Genomic DNA, 9,481 nt, shown 5'->3' on the forward strand with positions numbered 1-9,481 from the left:
AATTAACCTGTCGTTCGAGTACAAAGAGATTACAGGTCAGATTCAAAACGTTTGTGCGCTTCGATAAAGATTCGTTTCTCCTGTGTACAGCGCTATATTCGATATTTCTTTTTGTTATGTCTTCTATTTGTTCTTTCCTTTTTTCTATAGGCAGCAAAAGCAGCAACGTGACATGCTTGAACTTTGCTACCAACGTGTTTCATCGAGGCGAGCTGTGGAAATGTTTTAATCTAAAATCGTGTCATTATCGATTGTCGTTTTATTGAAATTTTCTACACGTCCATGTAATTGCTGGTGAAAAAAATATATTGCCAGATGATAGGGAAGAATTGGTTTTAATTAAATGACTTTTAAATCTATCGGGGATATAACGAAACGTGGAAATATTCCTTCTAGGAACGTTACGATGTTGCCTTGGAAGTTAGAAGTGGAGTTTGATGATACTCTGAGCTGTAAATTGTATAGTCAATTGTCGTTTTGTGTATGTTAATTACTTGTGTATGAATTATATATTTATTTTTTGTTCGCTGATATTACTAATTAAGTTTCTCGTAATAATTATTTACTGATCTTTACTGATCAGTAAATACTACTGATCTTTACTGATCAGTAAATAATTATTTATTAATTTTTAGGCTCAAATATATATGTTATCTATGTCTACTAATCGTCGTAAGATAGCTGTATATTAAACTTTTCTCGTTTAAGATATGCGTACATTTATCAAACAGGAGGAGAATGATAAGTTTACCGCCCCTCCAACTTCGCCTGTAGGAAGTTTTAAATACGCCCCTTTGGTTAAATTTCACAAATACAGTCCTTTTATACCTCCTCAAGATATTGGAAATTCTGATGTTGAAAAATCAAATTTCATGGAATCTTGCATTTATATAAAAAGTCCTATTAACGATGACGGGGTAAAAAAATAACCGAAATGCAGTAAATATCTGTAAGGGTAGTAATTGGTTGATTTCGATATCTTTACCTAGGTGGCTGTACTCGGTACGCGAGGTACATTACCGTTAGGATACACCAAGCATCGTAAGAAAGAAAAATTAGGATTCATAGAAGGTTCTTGCGTAACAAAGTCTTATTCCGAGGAATCTATCTTCCTTGAAGACAGGATCGTCGATATAAACGAGGTATGGCGTAAGAGAAATGAGAATTTTGAAATCAAGCGCAGTAGAACTCGTGAGAACAATCAATTTTATTCCCTTCGTATCCGTCGTATAAGTCGTAAGCGATATTATATATTTTCCTTTCTTAATTCTTAAGACAAGTAAAAGAATATTGCATAAGTTTGTTTAATTAATTTACACGATATATTCGTATATTCTTCGTCCTATCATCAATATTTTCATAATGAGGTATAAGTAACTGAAAATTTGGTGATAATTAAGAATAATTTAACGTCTCTTACGTTGCTAGGATAAGAAATCAAGAATTCAATGTAATTCATCTTTGGAACGCTTATCTGAAAAAAACGAAAGCTGGAAAGGGTCGGTTAACTCGAGGATTTCGTTAAACTTTCCACGAAGGAAGGAGATGAACGAGATAAATGAACAAGATGAACAAGAAAATAAATTTGAAGAATCCTCGTTAAGTAACATCGCCGATAAAGAGAGCAAAAGATACGTCGATCTACAACCCAGTTTATGTACGATCTATAAACCATGTAAAAGAAATTCCAGGAATACGTTAGCGGAAGTAAATAAAATCCAATTAGTTACTCAGAAGAGTAACTCCTCGAATGAGGAAAAACTTATCGATTCCAAACTGTGGAAGTACGCGTTATTGGCAAATCGGTCGTCGAATAATTTCTGTTCCAGCAATTCCATATTTCAAAACGATATAGCAAACTATACGAGATACAATCCTGAAAAGTACACGTTTCTTAGAAAAAGAAATAGTCTGAAGAATTATAAACGTACCGTACGTTTACGTAGTACTACAAATTTACTCGATTTTGGTAATCGTTGGATAAAGAGTTCTCAAAATGTCTGCAAATCTTGTACGTAAGGTTAGATTCAGATTTACAGTTCGAACAAATTTTTCTAATATTTTCAAAAAATGGAAAGGAAAGTTTTAAAAAATGTTTGCTTGTTATTCGAAACGGAAATTTATTATCGATATACGAATTCATCAAGCTAAATTAAAATTAATCAAATTGATTAATTAATCAACGTTAAATCAAGAGGTTCCTTTGATTTCTGCAACAAAATGGAGCTTTAATTTATCTCATCTTCTGTATATGTCTTGGTTATAAATACAAAAATATCTGTATGAGTAACGGAATAAATACGCAAAAGTAATTTATCAACTGTATAATGATTATATGTACATATACTCTTATTCATTCAACTCCAAATATTTAATCAATTTGTTTACCCATAACAATAATATTCCTAACAAAATGAATCAGAGAATATTATAAACAGAAACAATATTGCGTTATGCGCTTAGAATAATCTAATATCAAATGTAATTGAGCGGTATACTTATCAATTATTTACGTCAAATGAATCATGGAATATTGATCAACCAAATACGTATACGTGCATCGTTTGCTGAATGAAAATCCTTCATCGAACATTGAGAGGATTCGTTGAGCAAAGCGTTAGATGTTTATAATATTCGTCTTAATGAGCAGGCACGAGTGAAATATAAATTTCAAGGTAGGCTTTGTCAGTAGGCTTTGATTGAATGTTGTTCTCACAAACCTCTGGCAAACTTATTTTATATGTATATATATCCAATCCATCAAACGAGCTGGTCTTATTTCTTCCTGTCAACATTTTCTATATTCTCATCAAATCTGCTGATACGGCCCTTACCAAAGGGAAATATTTACCTTTCTCATACTAATCGATCACCCCTGTCCTTTCCAATACAGAATCCACGTTCACATCACTTTCTGTGTATGAATTTTTCGTATAAATATCGAACTCACAATAAGAGGAACAGAACACTTCGACAAATCAAACGTCAAGTTAATTTCAAAACTGTGCGCGACTTTCGTATCATCTCTCAATAAAAAATTGTACAACAGAACTTACGATTTACATTTCCACAATCGGAGATTCTCGACGACAATAGGAAGCTGAGAGACTCGTAAACTTATATTAGAGTACAGACAATAATCCCTCAAACACAGCTGCTAGCGTTTATGTGTATTTTGATCATTATCCTCGCAACGATACCATGACCGTCTAATTACTATGCAGAAATGGACGTCAGTTATAACGAGACTATAAAGTTCTGCTGTAGTGCACCCGGAATACTGCATCGTGCTCATGGCCGAATTACAACAAAATATTCTGATACGAATACGTGGAGCAGCAACGTTTTACAGCTTGATTGAAAAAACAACCATTCATGTTTCGTTAGAGGAATTTTTATTAAAATATAGGTTTCATTTTGTAGGAATTTTTATTCCCAAAAATAAAGGTGAAAACATAAACATTACAATATAATTTCGACCAAAATAAATCTATACTTATATAAATGTATTATATTAACTCATTAGACGTCGATTACTGGTATGGTCGAATCACCACCCAAAAATCCCAAGATCTTAATAATCGAAAAGTGTTATCAAATAATAGTACCTCCAATTAGATACGAGTTTTTCCTAATTACGTGAGATTACGGCATTGTTATTTTACAAGGAACATTGCTGGAAAGAAAGATACTCGAGATGATTCATTTCGTGGAAAAAAGCATTGATATTCGTGTAGTATTCTACGTGGCGTTGCGATTGGATAGGGTGAGAAGGCGAAGGGTGTGCAAAGGAATGCAAATGAGATCAGACGCTGGGTGGAGCGGGCCCGTGAAAGGAGGTGACTAAGTGAAAACGTTATAGATAGATTGATCTGTAGTTCCGCTGATAAAATCTTCGAATTGATACTCGTGAACGTGACTTTCCTCTTTTTCCTTCGATCCTAACTATCGGCTATAGAATTATTCCCACCTCTCGACCTATTTCCACGACTTTCATAATACAATCATCCTAAGGGAAATAAACGAACGTTAGGAGCACAGAGATTTCATTGTAACGGTAACAGCTTCGTAAATCATCCAACAGTTTTCAAGCAATTATCATAAACGCTTGATGTCTTGTTTATATTTTAAAATATTTATTTTATTTATTTATCAATATGCTATCGTTCTTTACCATACCATGGTATTGATATCGAATAGTCTATTTATTGTAATCATTGGAAACGATTCGAGTCGGTTACAATTTTTGCTATCGGTACAAACGAACGATATTGCAGTAATGGAGAATTAATTTTAAAGTAAAACGACAAAATCGCTTAGTTTCCAAATTGTTTATGTCGATAAAGTTCGGTTATTACACTATTCACGAGCACACCGCTTTGAGAATAGTTAACTGCGAATTTAAAGTTTAATTCATTTTGTAATTTCCAGGCATGTCAAGGGCGGTGTATGTGTAAAATTAGTTTGTACTATGGCATGCATATAGTACAATACGCATAATGCAGCAAACATCGCATAAGAATTTATACCATTCGCATAAACTACATTTCATTGAGAATCTGAAGATGATATTTATAGAACTTACGCCGATATGGGTAAACAGTTTGAAGCAAATTTTGTAACTTGCCAATTTTAATTCTGATAAAAATTCTCTAATCGGCACCGAATGTTTCACCTAAAATCAATACATCCATGAATTCATAGTGGAGAATGGATTAAACGTCATTGCCAGCAGAAGTAATAGACGGGTCATATATGCCTGACGATGCACACAGTTTAAGATGCGTAGTGGGTATCGGCGGTCCTCAATTTTTCGCACGCTTCACTATGACGGATCGCAGAGGCGAAAATGCGCTACGTAGCACGTTCTTTGTACGCTTGTCAATTACCGCTCTTTTCCGATATATTTCGATATTCCGTCGAGTCTCTATCGGCAGTCGAAAAAAGAATACCTCGAAATTGGAAATTTAATTACGAATGATACGATCGAGTATTGAATATCGAATACTACGAACACGACTATCTGTTGACAATGAACTTCTTCCAAATAGCTTTTTTAATGACTTCGCCGCGTATTGATTCGGTTAATGATCCACTACATCGTATAACCGTTCTCGACTAAATATACGAAGCAATTTTTTCCAATTTTATTCATATCGGATAAATCCTAAAAAGAGAAGAGAATAAAGATACATTGGGGAACGGTGATACGATAGGAATGTTACACAAAAAATTCAATTCTTTAGTAACAATCACCGTAACTCCTTTGTTCCAGCTGTCCTACATTCGTTCATTTAGAGAAATTTGCCAGGTTTTAGGGATACGTGGATATATTTTTTAATTTTAATTTTCTATCATTCTGTACATCGCTTTTTATTAACACGTAAGACGAATGGAAGAAACTCAAGGCAAGCACATAACTAATATCTATCGAATTTCGATTACGTATGTTGGGAATTTACCGAATGTCCAGCTGAACAAATTGTAAAGTACAAATTAAATAATAAAAAAAAAGAAATATATCGGGAGCAGTGACACCGAAGCGTCGAGAAACGTCGAGTCTGGAAGAAAGCTCGATTAAGTTCAAGCGCTTCCCAGTCGTAAACTAAACAACTGGACTATCGAGGACGCAGAAAATTCGGTAGAAAGTTAAAAATAGCGACGCAAGGCACGAGCGTGTCATAAACTCGGTTCGATTCAATGTCTTTAATGGCGAACCTGCCGGATCACGCGCATTGAATTTAAACACTCTCACGGCGACGAATGGGATTCTCAACTCGCGAAATGAGACTAACAACTTTCGCCCCGAGCGTACTGAATTTAACGGAGCTGTTCCTTCAAGAGCAACTTTCATGGAAACTCTGTAGAAACTCTCTAGAACGTCAGAAATTCGTTGTTTCTGACTCTGAATCACAAAAGCTTTGCATAAATGCTCCTCTCGCCCCCTTGCTATTTTGTATTTTCCACTCCTTCCATCCTAAGTTCGCCTTAAAAAGTTATTACTACACCGATAGATTACTTTTATGATGTTTAGCGAAATGATAAATATTTTCCTTTTCATTCATCGATGTTACCTCTAAAAACGAACTGTCATAACCCTTCAGACGTAACGCATCCCCTTTCTTCTTTCTCCGTTCTTCCCTTTCTTTCTTTTAAATGCTTCTCCACACGTCGATCCAAAATTTTTCCAAAGTTCATAATTATCGTTGTTGATTAAATTACTAATTACAAATGTTCATCCAATGAAATTCTCCGCAATAATATTTAGTAACATATTTCAATTGCTTCGTACGTTGCTTGTTTGTTACAATAAGAAACAAGGTGCCACGGCAATATGAAATATGACATATTATTCTCTCGAAACCGGGAACAAAACACCAAATGAACAATGATTCGACTACTTAGTTTTGTAGGTCTTAAAACATCAATCGCCATATTTGCCAGAAGTATTCAACGATAAAGATCAATGAAATCCCATTCCCAACGTCATGATATTATACGCCATGATACGCAATGGAATAAGGCAATTCAATATATTTCCGTATACGTCCTGTTTATGCAATAAAACGTATTTTCAGTTTCGAGAGTTGAAAGGCAGGAACGAACGAGTATGAAATAATAAAGGGTATATTTTGCTGGTAATTTTCGCCGACCCTTCTATTAATACCTTTCATTGCATACATCGGGCATAAAGGGATCGTTTTTACAGGAAAATAGAGAGGTAGAAATTTCCACGAATGATAAGTGGCTTTTGATGTTGAGCTAACAATCGGTTTCAGACCGCGTAATCTTGGTGGTTAAGTTCAAAAGGGATCGGTCCGCTTGGATCTTCGTAATGTCAGGTTAAACTTCACCATAGCCAAAGCCAACCAGTCGTTAGTAATTATCGTGCTATATTCGCGGATTTAATGAATTTTTCAAAGAATTTCTTGAAACGATTTTCGGATCTGTAAGAAAACACAAACGAGAATTCACACTGGCAAACAACATATTAGAACATATCTGTAAGAAAACACAAACAACATTCACACTGGCAAACAACAAACAAGATATTCAAGCCAGATCTATAATTGTATCATTTTCTCGTCGTGCGAAGTAACACGTTATTCTATCTAAAATAAACATAGAGACGAACGATAACGTAGAGAAATTTATTTTTAACCGATGACTCAGTCTTGAATTTTAATAACTAAATACACAAAGTATTTTATGATAAGGCATTACAACGATCTGATTTTTCTTCGTCAGGAGAAAGCTTTCCTTTAACAGACACCTCATCGAGATCAGCAGAAACAAAGAACAACCTCGCCCGCTTTGTAAACAACCGTTGCAATTTCCGGTCGCCCTTAGCAAAGCACCGTTGAAAGTTTACCAAAGAGAAATAACTGGTTTTCTTTGTATGGTCGTTGGTTATATAAGATTGAAAATGTCGTTTTTATATTTGAAAGCTCCGTTTGCTTCGAATGATGTGATTTTAGTTGCGAAATAAATTTACATGTTTCCCTTCGGATGTATTATTTATAAAATAGGTATATTTACGTAGAAAAGTATAAGTAACTATTATCAGGTACTTACAGCGTAATTATTGTATGTTCGAACAAAAAATCTGCTTAGTCAAATTTACGCTATCGAGGCTTTCTGATTCTAAGTTTCAGAAAAATTTATAACGTTCTCTGAAATCCTTTAAACAGTTCGTATCTAATATTATAATACTATGTTAAATTCCATAAAAAGAAAAAGGGTGAAAATCTATCTAATCGAAAACACTGCTGGACATACTGTCGATGATTAATTATCTCTCAACTTAAGACACTTTCGCGAGTACTTCATAAAATGTTCCATCGAGAGCTGACAATTTAATGCTTCCCTAAAGTTAAAGAGCTTTACGTCCGCCTCGTCTCGTAATCTTTCATGGGGCACGACGTAAAAGAAGAAGAACCAATATCGCGATAGGAGCAAGGTGTAAGGTCGGTTTCCGTCTTCCTTGTCTGCTTATCGCTCGTTATCCCTAAAACTGCTAGCACTTTGCATAATAAAACGCTACGTATGCCGAACAGCTACGGTAATTCTAGTGACCCAAATTATGAAGAACGAACAAGATCGCTTCAATTATCCGTAAGAGAGGTCGTTTGTCCCGTCTACGTTTTGTCATCGACTTTTCTCGTATTCCTTTTCACGATATAGCGATCAAATGTAATCGGTATTTCTGAATACGTGACAGGCAAACCTTCAGATCCTCAACGATCGATGTCACTTTAATATTCATGAAAATCATCGATCCTATTTCTACCTTATTGAATATCGTTCCATTTGAAATAATTAGACTACGGATGTGCCGTGCGCCAAACGAATCACAGTTTACGTAAAGAAACGAGCAAAAAGTTCTTTGAATCGATAATGAAAATACGAACGACATTAGAGGAATTTTCAGAGGTTAACGTCCTTGATTTCATTCGCTTTCGTTTTCGTGATACAAGCAGGGTCCATTTGCTACCTTGTCACACACGTGCAAGCCCACATTTTTCAGAGTCATCCAAGCACGATGAGCACTCTCCGTTATTAGAAGTGGAACAACGATCTCGCCTGAATAGGAAACGGCGGACATGATGGTCCGAAAGCAAAAGGTGCAGCGAGTCACGGCTGTGTTAAAGCAATCTTCCATCGCTTCAACGAAGGATATTCTGAGCCACGCTGTTAATATCTTTGAAAATACTTATTTAAGACATACTCCAAGTTATGTGAAAATGTTTAATGAAAGTTTACATAACGAGACTGATTTTAACGCGCCATTAACGAAAATTTGTAAATTTAGCCGATAGCTTATATTACTCTATACAATATGAAAGATTTTGTTGATATAAAATAACAGGCATTCAAGATTTAGTTCGAATAAGTATCAAAAAAAAAAAATAAATAAATAAATAAGAAAATAACCATTTTCCAAACGTTTTTTTTAAATCGAAAAAGGAAGTGAAAGGAGTTTTTTTTTTAATTTAATTCGACTTATCATCGCTCATACGAAACAATCTACCCCGTTACTGTTAACTCGTTTTTCTCGCTGAATGCATTTTGACGCACCCAACAGACGACTCAGACGCTTAAATTGCTTCGTTAAAATCGTCGAAGGCGCCGTCTCCTTTTGTCCTCTTCCGTTACACTCTCGATTGTTTCCGATTCTTGTGGTTGTGAGACGTCGTGGTTCCCGTCGTCGAAAGAGTGCGCGACTAAAGGAAAGCATGAATAATGTAATCTGTATAATATCGGCCAGGCAGGAAGGACGGACGTTACTGGATACAAAACACAAGGGTGCAGTCTCCATGGCTTCATAAACGAGGGTGAGACAACAGCCAGATATCGGTTATTTTTCCATTCGGTTGGATTTCTGGATGTCGATCATTTCTTCTTCTTCTTCTGTTTCTTCTTCTTCTTCTTCTTCTTTGGTTTAAAATGAAAAGATTGAGGAAAGATATAAGGAAATAAA

General features: G+C 35.2%; 1 long non-coding RNA gene across 1 annotated transcript; it reads left to right on the plus strand.

The window, feature by feature from the left end:
- The first annotated feature begins 1,006 nt into the window (after positions 1-1,006).
- On the plus strand, positions 1,007-2,320 carry LOC110119543. Its single transcript, XR_007225083.1, has 2 exons — positions 1,007-1,142; positions 1,429-2,320. It is a non-coding gene; the product is annotated as an uncharacterized LOC110119543 (long non-coding RNA).
- Positions 2,321-9,481: the final 7,161 nt, after the last annotated feature.

The sequence above is a fragment of the Bombus terrestris genome, chromosome 9 (genome assembly GCF_910591885.1).
Source record: "Bombus terrestris chromosome 9, iyBomTerr1.2, whole genome shotgun sequence".
Lineage (NCBI taxonomy): Eukaryota > Metazoa > Arthropoda > Insecta > Hymenoptera > Apidae > Bombus > Bombus terrestris.